Source organism: Manis javanica, chromosome 13 (genome assembly GCF_040802235.1).
Source record: "Manis javanica isolate MJ-LG chromosome 13, MJ_LKY, whole genome shotgun sequence".
NCBI lineage: Eukaryota > Metazoa > Chordata > Mammalia > Pholidota > Manidae > Manis > Manis javanica.
In genome coordinates this window covers 72,630,730-72,648,755 of record NC_133168.1, presented here as the reverse complement: position 1 = coordinate 72,648,755, position 18,026 = coordinate 72,630,730, and the positions used below count along the sequence as shown (strand labels likewise).

The 18,026-nt window shown below is 41.8% G+C and overlaps 1 protein-coding gene across 4 annotated transcripts in view; it reads right to left on the bottom strand.

Annotated features, from left to right (window-relative positions):
• TULP4 (TUB like protein 4) overlaps window positions 1-14,043 on the bottom strand; it is a 230,710-nt gene extending 216,667 nt beyond the window's left edge. The window contains exons 1-2 of one of the 4 annotated variants that reach the window (XM_037023567.2): window positions 13,927-14,016; window positions 6,025-6,117 (exon numbers count right to left, since the gene is read on the bottom strand). The gene's annotated coding sequence lies outside the window, so the exon portion shown is untranslated. Of the gene's footprint in view, window positions 1-6,024; window positions 6,118-10,812; window positions 10,873-13,926 lie in introns of those variants that run through there. The other 3 variants (XM_073219820.1, XM_073219819.1, XM_037023564.2) reach the window with 3 other exon arrangements.
• Between the last annotated feature and the right edge of the window lie 3,983 nt (window positions 14,044-18,026).

Here is an 18,026-nt window from a genome sequence, read left to right as displayed (position 1 = left end):
TTTAAAAACTAAAGGTAGTGCCTTGTCAAATTTACAATATGAGTATTTTTTGTGTTGTCACAAGGCATCACATGAAATTAGCCACCTCATATATAATTTTCTGCTTTTACATTATTACGTCTAACTTGCCATTTTGAAGGCCGAGTCTCACCATTCCTCAGGGCTCCCCTGCTCTGCATTTTTGGTGAGAGGTGGGTTCAAGACATTCGACTGAAGACCTGTTATTTCAGGGCATCCCCTAGGGTATGTAGAAAGAGGCCTGCAGAAGACAGAAAGGTCACATGGGATAAAGGGATTTCCGTGACCTACATGCAGCACTCCCAAGTTTCATTCAGTAGGAAGGCTCTTTCAGCATTGTATTAGAAGACACTGGCTTTTAAATTCTTTAAAGCAGTAATGTTTCCCACCCTTTTGAAAGTAGGAAATCTAGTAGAGTTAGACCACATTAGAGCAGCCGTCCACTGCAGCAGTGTTTGTTCAGAGACTAATCATGCCTGTCTCCTCTATCTCAGTAACAGGTCACACCTCCACACAATCCACATGTTCAGAGGAGGCACAACTGTTTGAGATTTACTTTTAGATACACTAATAACTCAAATGGGTAATAATCCCCCTCTACAACTTGTGCAAATGAAGTAGATCCTGCACATTTGAAAAGACAACAAACCAACACATTTATAAATTCTCTATTTATAATTATAAAATTATAAACTATAAGTGGCTCTAATTCCCAGAATTATCAGACCACTCTTTCTTTACCTTGTAACCACTAAGTGATACTTTCAAATCTTCAATTATTGCAACAGGTTCACAATTCACAGTTTATTCAATCCCAACTTAATTCCAATTCAGAGAGGGTTGCCAAATTCATAAGGGACCTGTGTGTGTAACCAAACAACTGAAAGAGGAACAGCTATTTTTCATGACCTCAGAAATCAATGGGGTCTGTAATCTGCCAGTGAACTGGTGACCCTGATGAGACAGTGACAGCAAGAAAGGACAACCCACTGGTACACCTTGATTTAAGTGAACACGATGGAGGAAGATTCAAATTTACAAAGTTAAATTAGTGGATATCAGAAAAAGATTTACAAAAGGATTCCTTCTGATAGCAAGCTCTCCCTGCGCACTTAAAATAAAATTTAATTTAAAATTATTTTATTTATTCTCAAATTTTCAGGAATGTCTCTCTCGTTTCTCCACCTTGCTTAATTAAACTTTGTCCAAAATTTCTCTGAGTTCAAACAATGATGATATGAAAACAGGCTACAATTTATTTTACTAAAAAAGACATTTTAGAAAAAGTGATTCCAGAATTTGTTTAGCAGGTTCACATCAACATACTGGATTTTTGTGTTGGCAGTGGTGGTGGTAGCATTTTGCTTTGGCTTAGTTTTGGGGTATGTTTTGTTTTGCTTTAATTTTTAATGCAAAGCTGAGATGCTTTCAGAGTCTAGGTCCTTTCATAATTGTTAATAATTATGGGGTGCCCCTCACAGTTTTTATAAACTATAGCAGGGATGCCCTTTCTGCTGAAACTCAGTGGCTTCTTAAACTCCCATCCTCCCATGGTTTATCATGGGAGTCACCATATCCTAGGACTACACATCAGTTCTCCCTAGGAGATTCTGGAATACAGAGAAAATAATCTCTTTCTAGACACCTGGGTCATAATATGGGAAACATGGGTGTCAGCAGCCAGATGGAGCATGGAGTCAAAGTTGCTGTAACAGAAAAGATAATTCAGAAGCACTGAGGAAAGCTAAGAGATGGGGAGAAAGAAAGAAGAGCTTCTCAAGCCCGTCCAGTCTCTGGGTACCAGCCTGAGACCCAGCTGTACCCGTGACAAGATTCCAGCGACAGCCTAGAATACTCCAATAAACTGCCTTTTTTGTGTAAGTTAGTTCACTTTAGTCTCTTTCACTTGTAATCAAGAATCCCTCAATAGGGGGCTCTACAGTCCTTTCCATCGACTGATTTGAAAGAGGCAAGACAGAAATGTCCAGGTGCCGGGCCAAACCCGCTGGGTCTGCAAGCCAGGAGGAGGCAGGTGGCCCTGAAGATCCTGCTTCTGTGGCAGGGTGGCAGACAATAACCCCAACCACACACATCCTCGCCAGCGCCACAGGCCACCTCCTCTAGTTAACACACCAAGGACGCTAGTTTAAGGGGGGTAAGCTGTCCTCTATTCCACACCCCTGCTTGAGAGTATAAATCCAGAGAGACAGAGCAGCAAACCAAACCCAGAGAAATGCAGGCACAGCACCTCCATTTCACCTAGCCAGCTCCCATATGGGAAGGAAGCAAATTCCAGCTTAAAAACCAAAGGGACTTCACATTAGACAGAGCTTGTAGATGAGTTTTTATACATATTTGGCACAGGGAGAAGAGGCATCACTAGTACTCGGTTAAAATATCATGACGGTTGCATGGTAATATGAATGTAGTTAACATCACTAAACTATACATTTTAAACATGGTTAAAATGGTCAGTTTTGTTAAGTACATCTTACTACAATTGAAAAAAAACAACAAAATACATGACACATTAGAATTACAGAGACAGACTGAATCCCAGTAGCAAACACTATGCTTGGTGTTACATGTAACAGTCAGGAAAACAACGTGTTCCCTTGCCACAGGCAGGCAGCTCGGTGCAGAACTGGGGCTGTCTTAAACAGTCAGTTTGGGTGGGCAGAAAAGAGCCACGGTTTTTGGCTGGGTGGGGTGGGGAGTGCTGAATCCAAGCACTTCTGAAATTAGTAATAATGAAAACTCACTCCACACAGTCTATTTCCCCCCTCCTAATACCTGATCAGCACAGTCTTAACATTACCAATTCCTAAGTATTTCAACATAAACCTCTCAGAAGTCACTGCTGGTTTCCTACCAGCCATGAACAGATGGCAACCCAGAAGAGTCCTGTTCCCATTATGCCAACTTGGCGGGAGGCTCACCTGCCACCGCCTGGAACACCAATCCCTCCCACCTGTACACAGAAGGATCTCAAACACAACAGAAATCCTGCCTGGATGCCCACTGATCAGCATCCTTAAAAGCATGAGGGGAAGGAGCGTTACAACTCCACTAATTAATAAGCCTAGGGAGGGACCCCATTGCATCCTAATAAAATTACAGGAATACTGCAGCCTTCATTGCAGTTCCTCTCTACTGTTCAGGCAGGTTCCCCGCCTGATTACACTGGGATACAATCCAGTTTTGCTAATATATCCATATGTACAAGAATTAGAGCAGATCTTACTGCATTAAACCTAGAGAAAAACCTTTGTGAGATGTTAAAACCTCAATTTCAATTTCAGCCACATTAATACATCCTTAAAATTTTATTTACAGTGAAACCATCTATCCTGTTTTATAACTCCAACAAGGACTTCTTGGCTGCAACTTTTTAACTTACATGATCAAACACTAAGAATGACAGACTGCTCACAAATTATGCCTAAATTAGAAAACATGAAAGCTGCCTCTGTGTGTGTGTATGTGTACACTTGGATACACACGCACATACATATACTGGCAAAGAGGAAGAAAAAAATCTAATTGTTTATTTCATCAAATTCCAAGCAGAAATGTTCTCCTGTGCTTTCTGGATGTACCTGCTGATCAGTAGCGCCTTAACCATGAACTGCCTGCCTGTCTGCTCAAATCAAACCTGACTCTTAGAATGTTAAGCCAAGGTTTTCTTTAGCAGTGGCAGCTTAACTATATAGCTCACTATCCTCCTGCCATACTCCATATTTAAACTCTTCAGTGGCCCTGCTCCTGCAATAAAGACCAAAATCCTTAAACGTGGAACCCAAGACTCCATATGAAAAAGGACCTCTCACCAAGGCCTCTGCATGTCCTCAGGGAAGCCATCTCTGACTAGACCAGATTCTACCATTATACCCTGTAGCTCTCCCTCAAGGTATGAATGAATGAATGAATGAATGAATGAATTTTCTAGCTGCTGCATAAGCAAATCATCAAAATACAGACTATGGAGAAAAGATTGATAGACTTGACTACATTGAAAATTAAAACTTTCTTACATCAAAATATGTCCTGAACAGAGCTAGAGTTGAAGAAAACCAGCAAACTGGGAAAATATTTGTAACATTAACACAAGAAAAGAGATTGTTATCCATAACATAGAAAACTTTTTATTTAAATAAAATAAAAGGCTACCTGCCTAGGAGCTCTATCTATCTGCTACAACTGCTTTCACACATGTTGAATCTGTGACCTATCCAAACTCTAAATCAGAGTCTCCCTAAACCACATGTTTTTTCCCATTCCATCCTCTGCCTCCAGTTCCCCTACCCTGGGGGTTCTGCTAGAGAGCAGAGCTTCAGTGCAGTTGTCCCCAGAAGCAGCTAATTTCTGTTTGATTTGTCTGACTACTCCTAACCAGTCTCCTTCTAGAACCCAAACCTTCTCCTCTTTATGAGCTGAGTATGTTAAGCTTAGCTATTTGAAAATAGGTCAAACCATAACCGGAAGTAGGAATCCTGGGAAGACTAAGGTGTGCAAACACTAGATTCAAATGTCAAAACTAGACTCAAATTTCTGTACCAGCCAATCAGGTGAACAGAAAAAAGAAAGCAGAAAAGCATTTGCCACAGGTGGGTGGTCACCTCCCACCAGGAGCCCCATATATTTGTATTTCTAGAGACATATTCAAAGAAAAAGCATCTTTTTAAATAAAATAGCTCCATCTAACTCAGCAGTTTATATTAGAACCAACCTGTCTTAGTAATTTTGTGGTTGTTATTTCTGTGTTTTTAAATTTAGAAGAGGACAGAGAATTTGGAGAAAGAATACACAGTAATCCCTCTTTATCCATGGGTGATACATTTCAAGACCCCCAGTAGATGCCTGAAATCACATAGCAGCAAACCCTGTATATGCTAAGGTTTTTCCTACACACACATCCTTATGATAAAGTTTAACTTACAAACTGGGAACAGTAAGAGGTTTACAATTTTAACAATATATTGTAATAAAAGTTATGTGAATGTGCTCTCTCTTGCAAAATATCTTAGTGTGCTGAACTCACTGTTTTTTCTCCCTGTGATCATGTCAGATGACAGTGACTCCATGACAAGATGAAGTGAGGTGAATGATGTAGGCACTGTGACCTAGTGTTAGGCTACCACTGACCTTCTGACCCTAGATCATCTGCTTCCAGACTGTGGTTGACTGCAGGCAACTAAAACCACAGATAAGATGGAATTACCTTCTTCTTTCAAGATGTCCCCAGATACATATAGTTTACATTAAGTCAGAGTTGAAATCATATTAAGAATTAACATTAGTCATATTATCGTATTTAAAATTGAGGAGCAGAAAATTGTGAATCTCATATGACACTGAAGTTCCACATAAAAAATAATACAGAGGCCAACAAACAAAATATTTTTCACACAGAATAGAGTTGACCACGACTACAACTCCTAGACTATAAAAATTAGGTTGCTAAAAGTCTGTATCCCAGTTGATTAACTGTCTTCCAAAAAGCCTTAGGCAGACTTCTATGCCCTACTTATCTGGAGTTCCCTATGCTATAAGATAGTTCACTTCTCAAAATAACAGTATGTGGTAATGGTAGGTAAGGCCAGGTAGATGCAAAATGAATATAAGGAATTAAACTGAATATTAACTTCTCGAAGTTCATTGATGATCTGATTTGTAAATGCATCCACATCCCCAGCATACCTCCTTCTTCGGGTATCTCACCTTGGGTCCACTTCACTGCTCATTAGCACCAAAGGAGGTTCGACTCCAACCAGTTTTGCTAGTTATTAACAATCTCCTAGAAGGTTTGATAATAACTGACTAAAATTAAACAGTTAAAGTAATTGGCTTAAACTGACCTCCAGAGATTATTGGTATCTTTCATGTGGCACTGCTTACCCTCTCTCCCACAAAAAGTTCTGGCTGTCCTGTATACACCAGAGAAATGGATCAACTCCCCAAAGCCAAGCACATGCCATCTTTTTGTGTCATGTGAGAGAACTTTACCACTTGAATGTAGATGAAGGACAGCCAAGGAGATTCCATTTCCATGAGATTTGTCAGCCAAGGAGTCCACAGTTCTTTGCAGAACACAGAATGCTAAGAAAGGGAAGATAAATTCATATACCAAGGCTCTCAGAATTAAAAACAATACTCTCCCCATTTCTGAACTATATGGTCAACCTTGAGACCACTATGTGTTTACAATGAAAGTATTAAATTCACAGAAAGCTGATTTCAAAGCACCTTATGAACATTATTGTTCCTATATATACCCTGTAAAGAAAAGCATTTGTAGCCCAGGAGGGACCTTCAATGGTACATAATATTTCTATATCCCATTTCCTGTACTTAAGTACACATAATTTACAAATCCTATTCACTACACGGTATCACAAAATTTTCCAAACCAACATTAAATTGATAAAAAACTTAGATAAATCTATTTCATATAGCAATGTAATTGTGCAGCTTGTTAACTGTCCAGAAAAGGTTTGGTAATGATTGGTTAAAAATTAAAGGCTGATGTAATTCAACAAAATCGAATTATGGTGATAATTTGTGGATGTCACATACCAGCACTTTGCTTTCCACTGATAACAGTCCCGGCTGTCATAGCCACTAGAATAGTGAGGAGGAGGGAGATGCAAAATCAAACACAAACAGGATGCCATAAATCCAAAAAGGCTGGAAATTGGTGCTCTAGGAAGCTATCGTGGATAGATTCTGGGCAGCACCCCAACCCACACTACTTAATTTATCAAGTCCCTTAGAATCAACGCTGGCTAAGGAGAGAAAACAATATGTGTGCCACTTTCCTTCTCACATCTGTCCCAGCATTAAAAATTATTACTAATGCAATAAGCAAACTGAGTTTTCTGTCTTTTGCTGAAAGTTGTGTTTTTATCCAAGCATTTCAAATATTACAGAATTTATTTTATTATTTAGATATAAGAAAATTAATTCAAAAAGATAACTTCCTACACAGGGAGATAAGACTGGGTTTCTCATTTCATGGGAAAAGATGACAAGAACAAAAATGAAAAGGATTCAAACTACTTGTAAAGAAAATGTGACTTGAGTTTTAACCACATTTATCCACCTGGTTGTCCCCAAGATTCAACTTCCTTAAACTCCTTTTCCAGATAAGGTAAACCCAGGTATGACTTTTTGAAGGCATTTTCCTCTAATCTAACAAATATTAATATATATTCATCCTTCTGATTATTTAACAATTCTCAACAGTAACTCTGGCAGCCTAAAATGTCAGCTTTGGTCAACCAGAGTTTTCAAACACAGCATAAACGTAACTTCTTATAATTTATGTTTTTATATTCTAGCCATTGGAGTTGAATTTGTCCATTTGGTTTTGTGGCTAAGAAGGTTGTCTGAAGCTTAGGAAACTGATTATGTGCAAAGATAAACCTGTATATTCTCAGCAAATGGTAACAATACTACTTACCAACTTTTCAGGAATATTAAAGCCGTCCCAGTACTAACAGCTCAACCTATCACTCACTGAGGACCACAGACACTAGCATTTTTGTCATAGCAATGAATAACAATGCCCTCTGTTCCCCAGAGAGGCAACATATACTCTTAATAGTCAAACATGAAGGAAAAATACAATGGGGGATAAAAACTTGGTACTGAAAGAGTTTCCTACAAAAGATTCTTGATTTCCCTTCCAAGAGAGAAAATCATCCACACACACAAATCAGAGGTAATTGCCTCAGAAATCTAAACTAATCTTCCTTTTTTCCTTTGCAAGAAACTGGTAAAAGAAACATTCAGTAGGATGAAAAATTTCTGAAGCCAGTGATATCCATTATAACATTTAAGTGGCATCTGAAGACACTGAGCAACTGTTTTTGAAAGCAGATACAAAAGAACCTTTGGAACCTACCATTCCAACCAGTAACTAGCAGGATCAATAGCTGAGACTTAAAAATAAAGTATGGAACTTCTGTCACAAACTTTATTCATTAAAAAGGCCAACTTCTCAACTTTAACCAGACATGAAAAATCTGATACATCAAAAATGTTAACCCAGTAGCTCTACTGTGCCCATTCCAAACTGGGAGAAGATGTTCAAGTGTTAAGACTATCAGAAGAATTAATGGCAGAAGTAATTGCAACAAGAAACACCTTATATGACACATCTCCAAATCCTTTCACATTCATTTAAGTTTAAATTGAGTCGCCGAGTTTTAAAAAATGGGAAATTATTATCTTAAATTTTAGTATGTTATCTTTTTCAATGTTCTTTCACATCATTTGACTCTAATCATGCTTGTGATTAAAAATAATACCAGTGAGAGACATGTTCAAATAAGTCTGTATTACCTGCACAGCACCACTGCACACATAACAGAATAATTTTCTATGCACAACCTACTACGCTATTATTATTAGAGGCTGTCCATAATCACTACTTTTCTGTTCTATTCTTAAAATACTGTTTCACTCAAGAGTGGGTATCACTGACAGCACTCAAGTACAAAGATTTCAATCCATACTCACTGACTTCAGAGAAATATATTTGATTTTAAATTAATCAAATTTAAAGAGAAAAATAGCAGTTTTTCAAATCCATAACTAACTCCAAATTTAAATTTTGACCCATCATTGTCTATGACAGCAAGAAACCAAAAAGAGTTGACTGGTTGGGATGAGCCTAACATGACAAAAAGGGATGTTAAAGGGAAAAGGAAGCCCAAGTGTACCAGAGTTTGCAGTCATTTATAGAGATGTGGTAATCAATTCAATGTTTTTGAGCAAAAAAAAATATTGAATTTAAACTACATTGGTGGTGGGCATTTATTTCCTCGTCTTCTGCAATGTCTTCCTCCTTAGTTAAAAAGCACCCAAGTGTCCTTCTGACTCCTCCACCACTCCACGTGGTCTTCGTGGGAGGTCAGTTGGGAGCAATCCTACACACTGACATACACACACACATGCCAAAGAGTGGGCAAACCATCCAAACTAAGCCAATCAGAATCTCTATCCAGGAAAACTGAATCTTAGGACAGGAGAATGAAACCAGTTGGAGGAGTCTTTGAAACCACGGCGACCAAAACAGACTGTCCATTTGATGGTTCCCATGGCAACCACAACAGGCTGTCCACTTGATGGTTCCCAAAGTCTAGATCCTCACAGGCCTAGTTCTTGGTCTCCAAAGATAGATCCATATCATTATTTCCAATGCCTGCATGCAATGAAGGTACCACAATCTATTTAACTAATTCCTCAGTTAAGGTTATCTACTACATTACTATTCATAATAAATAGTTCTTTATTTTATATATATACCTCTTTTCTAGCTTTTCCTAATATTTCCTTAGGAAAAATTTCTAAATATGGACTTGCTAGATTAAAGGTTATGCAAATTTTACATTTTGATACATAACAGCAGCTATCTAAAATGAGTGCATCAGCTTATACCTCTACTGAGACTGAGTACACATTTCCCTTCATCTTCACCAGCACTGGGAGTTACTATCATCTTTATTCCTATTCCAAACTGGAAGATGCCCAGATATTAAGACTACCAAGACAGAAGATGTAATCGTAATATAATACTTTATGTTAAGCTTTACCAAATGATTTTATATCCAGTAAGATCTAAATTGAGTCTAAATTACACTGTCAATAAATAATTGAAAAATGTTGTCTTAGTTGGCTCTAGTTGGTTCAAGCTATCACAAAAAGTTATTATAGACTGGGTGGCTTAAACAACAGAAGTTTATTTCACATAATCCTGGAGGCTGAGAAGTCACAGACTTAAGACGCCAGCAAGGCAGGTTTCATTCTGTGGTTTCCCCCTTTGGCTTGTAGGTAGCTGCCATCTGGCTGTGTGCTCACATGACCTCTTTGTGCATGCCTCATGTGGGGGGGTCACCAAGCCCTCTGGTGTCTCTTATTATAAGGGCACTAATCCTATCATGAAGGCTCCATCCCCATGACCTCACGTAACCCTAATCATCTCCCACAGGCCCCATCTACAAATACCACCACAGTGGGGGTCAGGGCCTCAACACAGGAACATTAAGGAGACAGATTCACACCATAACAAATTATTTAATTTTTGTTTTTAATTTCATTTGTTAATTATTAGTAAAATTAAGTATTTTAGTATGTTTACTGGAAACTCCTTTCTTCTTCTTTTAAAAATGGTCTGTTCTGATTCCAGATGCACAGGATGAGCCTGGAATATGTCATCATACCAGAAAGCAAGGATGCTACCACACATCAGGAGAGGCATGCCATGAGGACTGGGGCCAATTTGAATAAGCCCATCTGCCCAAAGATAAGGCAATTTGAGTGTCAAAAGGACAACAGCTGAAATGGACTGAAAAACACCATATACGCTAAAATAGAGTTCACAAAGATCTGAAAGAAAAAAGGGAAAGGGAGAGAGAGAGAGAAAGAGAGAAAAGGGGTGGGAGAAAGAGAAGGGGGGGAGAGAGAGAAGTGGGGAGAGAGAGAAAGGGAGGAAGGGAGGAAGGAAGGAGGGAAGGAGAGAAGGAGGGAGGGAGGGAATGAGAGAAGGAGTGAGGAAGGAAAGGAAGGAAGGAAGGAAAAAGAAAAGGGAAGAAAAGACCCTCATCCATCATCACTGGAGGGTGCTAGCAAACTAACTCCTGGCTTTGCAAAGATGTAAATAAAGGGAAACAGACATTTTCCCTGCCCCTTCCTATGTGATCTACATCTCAGGGTGAGCCCTACATACATTCTTCCATAGAGCAAAACATAACACCACTGTAACATCAACCAGGAAAACAAAAACATCACCTGCATTGGCTGCCAGTGTCAGGAAGACGTACCATCTGTTACTATCCACACGGACAGGGCCTAGAAAGGACGTAATGAACATACTAGTTTTATCCCCCATGGGTCCTGTATTTTTAAAAGGTACTGTGCAATTGGAGAAGGCAAGTAATGACTGTATAGCATCTCACTACACTGATGGACAGTGACTGCGATGGGGTGGGGCGGAGGGACTTGATAATATGGGTGAATGTTGAAACCACAATGTAACTCATGTGAAAGCTTTATAAGATTGTATATCAGTGATACCTTAATTAAAAAAAGGTACTGTATATTAAGTAATAACTAATTTGTTTTCCTTTTTTTAATAGAGGGATTTATAATCTCTAGTGAGAGCTCCTGATCATCATGAGGTTAAAATTTAGAATATTTATAAGCAAAATTTATTTAAAAAATACAAGACCTAAAACTCATGAAAGCAGAAAAGAGAAGAGTGACCACCAGCTGAGGGAGGAAGAAATGGGGGGTTAGCATGTAATGGCTACAAAGCTTCACGGCAGAAAGATGAAAAGATCTGGTGAGGGATGGTGGTGATGGTGGCACACATGCCACTGAACTGTACATTTAAAAATGGTAAATTTTATGTTATGTGTATTTTGTCCCACAAAAAAATTTAGTATGTTTAGCATATTAAAATTCAGCAACTAAAGGAACATTATCCTAGCCAAATTAAAAGAAATTTGGCATTTTAATTATATATTCCCTGTAGTCTCAACAGTCTCACTAAGGGCAAACATACAATTTCAGGAAGGTAACACTGAACATACTTAGCAGAATCCTGAAGAGGGACCAATGCAGTAACTAAATCAAATTGTTCCATAACAGAAGTTTTACTCAAAGTTTTAATGCATTTTATGGATCACATATATAGTTGGGCCCCACGATCTATCATCAGTCTTCCTCTGCCCCAGAAGAGAACAGGCATGAGACTGTAATTAACACTGTAAGTGCAGTAGAAGCAGATGAAGCACAATGTCCTAGCTTAGCCATGCTCATGGCACTCCATAAGCCTTCTAGAACTCAGGTACTCAGTGAGTCACAGCAAAACCAAGGAAATCTCATACCCTACCTAGTGACAGTGCTGAAACTCAGCCTGAAGGAAGGCTCCCGGCTCTTTACCACTCTTTCATTCCTGGATCTTAGCATCAGTGTTGGATAGTTTGATATAAAGCAGGTGTCATGTACCGTATATCCTTTAATGGGTTAAAAAAAATTTTTTTCTATTTGAGTGTTAGTGGGGAAAAAAGTGTGAATAACCAAACAGCCACTCTTATAGGGCTATTTGAAAACTAGAAGTTCAGTATGATACACCTATATTCTATATGAAGAAGTCATTGTTTTAAGATGTACAGTAGTAAATACGTTATGTTATTCTTTCTTAAGCACAGGAAGCAATCCTGGCTTACTACTCTTCTCCCATCTGAAAGCTTCACTGGGTTAAAACTGTTCCCTGTACTGTATGACTCCCTAATTCAGGACCACACACTTTCAACTCCAGAGGCCAACGGTCACCTCCCCCATCAGTTGAAAACAAAGCTACTTTGACAGCCCTTATCAAATTAGAGCACTTAAAATTCTTAAAGGAAATTCACATCCTCTTTCACACAAATTAAGTGCTATTCTTTAAACTGAGGACTAAAACACTAGATTTGGCTATTCACAATTTATTCATATACTCATTTCCAAGACAGGAAACTATCAAGAAATCAGGCAGAGGCCTGAGACCCTCCCAGTCTGACTGTGGCTATCATGGCACAATGCTGAGATCAGCTTCCAAACTGCCCCGCCAGCCCGCTCTTGCTCCCTGGACTGCAGCGTGGCTGTGTGCAAGGTGCCCTGTCACTTCACATCCATCACAGCCTCAAACCCCAGCAATCTGCGCTGCGGGACCTGATGAGCACTCTCCCGGCGCACAGCACCATTCCCAGTGGCCTTGCCTGCAAGAACCTACCAAGAAATGTAAACCTGAGACAGAGCACTAAGAAAGGGACCCCCACTCCCATTCGGATTTTTAAATTCTTCAAAAGCTTAGAAATAAATTACTTAACCTGTGCTTTTTTCTAAAACCTGCCTAGTGGGTATCCCTAAGATGCCGCTGAGCTGCAAAATATGAAGAGCCCCCAGAGAAATCCAGGCAACAGCCTCCTGCAAAAGGGAGTGCCTGAGCCCAAGGAGAGAAGCTTAGAAGACTTTCTGATCGCCACAGCAATCTAGCAAGTAAGTCACATCGAGCCCCGGTAGGGCTGTGTCACCCTCATTTCCTTCCACAAAGCGAGATGGCCCTCACATTGTCAACCTTGAAGTGGTGTGACAGGAAAAAGTAGACACCTCTCGCTACTTAAGCGGTGTCAAACTTTAGCACCTGCATCATGTACTCTGTTTTTAAACCCAGGGAAAAGACGAAGGGTTGGTGTCCTAAGCGGAATCTTTGTGATTTGCCAGAGGAAACGGCACAGACCAGACAGCAGAAGCGCCAGCATTTCCATGCAGCTGCCACGACAGGTGACCGGGTCGCTTTGCAGACACCCGCTCGCTCGGGGGCTCCACGGCGGTGGGCGGGCAGGAAGGGGAAGGGGGATCCAGACCGAGACGAGAAGGTGGGTAGCCGCGGGGAGGGGAACCCACTCCATCCAGACGCAGGGGAGGAAGAGGAGGGGCGCGGCCCCGGCTCCCTGGGGAAACCGTTTTAAGGGATTTTCTGTCTCCACAATTAAGAAAAAAAAATGGCTCCAAGCCAAACGCCTCCTGATTTACACACACACACACGCACGCACGCACGCACACACACAGCAAGCTCCTCTTTCGCCTCATTTTCTTATACGTGAAACAAAGGGCTAAAACGGCGAGCAGCAGCAAGCGCCGCTCGCAGCCGTCCGCCGCCCGCTCCCCGCCGCGCCCTCGGGAGCGCCCGCCCGAGCCGCCCGCCCGCACCCAGCAGAGGGGCCTGGCCGGGGCCGGGGGCCCGTGCGCCGCCTCGAGGAGACCGGCGTCCGGCCGGGCCGGGAGGGCGCTCCGGGCGGCGCTCGGCCCTTCGCCTCCCCGCGCGGGGCGGCGACGACAGCTCCCGGCGCTGCTCACCTCCGGGCGCCGTAGCGGCGGCCCGCGCTCCTCCGCGCCGCTCCGCCTCCGCCTCCGGCAGCCCCGCGCCGCCGCCGTCGCCGCCGCCACCTCCCCCCGCGTCTCCGCCGAGTCTCCGCCTCCCTCAGCTGCGGCCGCCGCCGGGCCCGGCTCCGCGCCACGTGACCGCGCCACGTGACCCGGCGCGGCTAGCAGGCGCCTCCCCGGCCGGCCTCGCGCCCTCACGCCCCGGAGACCCGCGCCCCGGCCGCTGACGCCCGCCTGTTCGCCAGCACGCTCCGGGCCGGGCCGGGGGCCGCCACGCCTGGAGCCCTGGCCCGGCCCAAGCTGCTGCCCACCCGGCCACCTGCTTCCTCTCGTGAAGCCCACCCAGCGAACGCTCCATCCCCTGCACACTCCACACCCACACGCGAGCGCACACTCGGCTCGCACATGCACGCGTGCACACGCTCATTCACACGCGCGCACACTCAGGTGCACACACGCGGGCACACGCACATCCCGCAGTCCTGGTCTCACGTCCCCATCTACACAGCCTGGGCAACAATGAAAACAAGCAATAACTGGCCCAGTTTGAACCCCACTGACCTGAGAAATCCTCCCTACCCGAGAATCTAAGGGTTAGTGTGCTGCCTGCCTTAATTTTAGCCTGCAGTGGTTCTCACATTACGTCTTAAATGAAAGCCCCTAGAAAACACAGATGTGCTTGTACTATGAGCCAATGTAGCTCCCCATGAAGCGTCTTTAATGGTGATTTCAAATAGAGTAGCTCTTTTCCAGTTGGTCTTAGGGAGAAAAGACCGACCGGATAGTATCATTTTAACTCCGGCAGCCCCGCGCCGCCGCCGTCGCCGCCGCCACCTCCCCCCGCGTCTGGAAAAGAATTCACCGCATCTTTCCCCCTCTATTAAATTGATGTTCTGCTAGGAACGGAAACTTCGTGCTTCCGTCCTTCATTTTCCATCATGTTGTACAAAGAAATAGCACTCCTGATTGTGTGACTATTCACGTATGTGTAGTTTTTAAGCATAGAAACGATCAGCATCCTTGCTTGATCTGAAGCGTGAGATACCCTATACAGTTAAGTAAAGCAGCCACTTTTGTAAGAATTCAGCACTTTTCTCTATTTTGCCAATTTGCCAAAATTTTCAGATCAACTTTAAAGAATATCTACTTCTGTGAATTTCTGATTGTCAGAAAGAAAGTAAGAGTTGGAGCAAGAGTGCTTAAATTCTGAAATTCCACGCTTGCAATTTCAGAAATGTTGGAAAATGCTACCTATACTTTTATTCTACAAAACGTAATTTTTTAATGGTGATATTTGCCTCATGCATGTATGCCCATAAATATAATGCATTTAATAGACATATTAATATCAGCATTGTTTGGTAACAATATTTTATAAGTGCCCCTAAAATAAATTTTGAAACCTTTGAAAAATAAAACTGCATTTAGGTCTTAAGAGTACTTTAAACATAAAAGACAATCCTCCCTCGATTCAAGGTAATGAGTATTATGCTTCAGGTTAGGGCTCAATATTATGCTAACACTGTGGAGAAAACAAAGGAAATATACAACATGACCTTACCCCCCAAATTTACAACCTCTAAACACAATTACTTTAAAATATATACTTAACATTTTTTAAACTCTCTCTTCCTTTCTCTCTCTCTCCCTCTCTCTCGCTCTTTCTTTCACACACACACACACACACGCACGCACACACACACACATTAACAGGGACCATCAAATTAAGAAAAATCTGACCCTTACTGTCAGAGTTTAAAGAGTTAACAAAAGAATTAAAGATGAAAATATGCAGTTGAAGAAATTCCTTGATGTAACAAATATGACTGAACAGATACCATCAAAACTGAACAACACAGATGCTCTTTCTTCTGCAAAATTAAGAGATATTAATCTTAAGATCACTCTTTCTTAATACTGTAGTTTTCCTTAAGACACATACATATAAACTCTTTTATTCAAGCACCATTGGGCACATGTACAGCCAACTGTCAGCAAAAATGTAAAGGCTCTCAAGTTTGTTTTCTGTTTCTATGGTTCCCCACAGTGTCGGTGGTGCCATGAATGCTCTTTGGAGCAAGCTTCTTCATTGAAGTTCTGTTTCTACCAACATGAACAAGTGATGAGAACAGTATGCCTCAGGCTGTTTCTGTAACCATACATTCAAAAAACACTATCCACCTCGCAGGACTGTTGAAAGAATTAAATGAAACACTTTATGGAAAGTACTTCATATAGCACCTGATACATAATAAGTACTCAATAAAAAATAATAGCTCAGGCGTATTACATGCTTACTAGCCATGGGCCAAGCACTGTGCCTTGCTGGTTCTTATTTTACTATTCTTCCTGTTCCCTGTCACTTTCCATCCCCACCCACTTAGGGATCTAGTCTCTCTCTGTGCTTTTCAGGATGAAATGGTCACCTTAAGACATTTATACTTGAAGATTTATTTACAGCAATCTATGAAATCTATTAAATCTCTTGTGAACCTTCATTTTAGTTCTTTTTTTAAAAAAAACTAATTATGAAGTGAAAATGATTGCTTCATATTTAAAAATCTGAGGCAACTGGGAGCCATTAGGAACAAGATTTGGCAATGCGGACCTTTCCACTGGCCTGTAAAATCCCATCGGTCCAATAAATCTCATTTTGTTGTGCTTAAAATACTTGTAAATATTAGAAAATATGGTAACACATTTGAAGAAATAAACCAACCCACAATAGTTAAATGATAATTCCTAGAAGAAAGTCTCTCATGTGACAGTCATCACTGGGACTCTGTTCTGGCCGTCCTTTAGCTCTAGGTTTAAGTTTGAGAAAACTTCTTACCAATCTGACAGAGCTCCCAAAAGTTCTGACAGATATGCGGTCTTTCTTTGAAAGTTATCCTATCCTTACATCTGCCTTGGGTCACACAATTAACTCAGAGCTCAAATTGGATCTGATAGGCACCTTGGTAATAAATTGTGGCATAAATATTTTACACTCATCAACATTTGGCTATGCACCTATGAAGGAGTTGAGGGCTGACACAGCAGCCAGGCACCACTGTACTGCTCTAAGGCTGGGCCTGAACACAGGGATCGGGAATCACAGTCCAGCCAGGTACCCTTCTCTCCCCTCTCCTAACACCCCTCCCTGGTCATCACTTACTCTAAGACATCCAGATACTGAAGTTCCAGAAGCTCTTCTCTCGATACCTCTTTCCTGCCTCCCTATCACCCAGCATCCCTGGTCACATCTTTCCACCCTCTTGGCCATGACATCTTTCAAAGCACGAAGTTTCTGCTGAGTCAAGCCCTTCAGTCACCTAGACACTCAGCTTGGGAGACTGGATCCTGGATGTAGGGAGATGGAAGGTGTCCATAACAAAGGAGCTTGAGCTTTTCAAGAAGGAAGATGCAAGCCCTTTGTCTTTCAATATGCCCTGACAGCCAAAAATGCCAGCACAGCTTATGGTTTATTGCTATAGGGATAAGTGAGGAAATGCCTGTGGTCCTCTGTGCTCTGGGTAGACAGCCACATCCAGACAGTTTTTTCTCAGTTCTGGATACTACCACAGTCACATTTTAAGAAGGATGTTGATAACTTGCAGCACAACCTACAATAGTTGTGAGGACTCTCACAACTTTATAATGTTATACAGTTTTATGAATAGCTGTTGAAGAAAATAGGAATGTTTAGCCTGAAGGAAACAGAAGATTATGCTGGTCAAACTTCGTAAGTTTGAGAGTGATCATGTGCGAGTATCATTCCTTTTTATTTATTGAGCTCGTGCTTTGGATCAAGTACTGTCCAAACCAAGAGCCTGTGTGTGGGGGTTTATGGGAAGGGGATTTGGTTCTGATAAGGAAGAGCCTTGTAAAGGGGTGATCCGTCAGGGAAGTGGCAGCCCCGAGCCTCCCTCTGCCTCTCCTTTTACTCTGCTGGGCTGGGCACACAGAAAACAACTGCCAAGTCCTCCTCATCTGTCAGTCCTAAAGCCTACAGCCTCTCCTCAGCAAACTGCTTCCTCTTCTCCATCCTGCAGAGTGCCTCCGGAGCAGAACTAACACCTGGACCCAAAGTA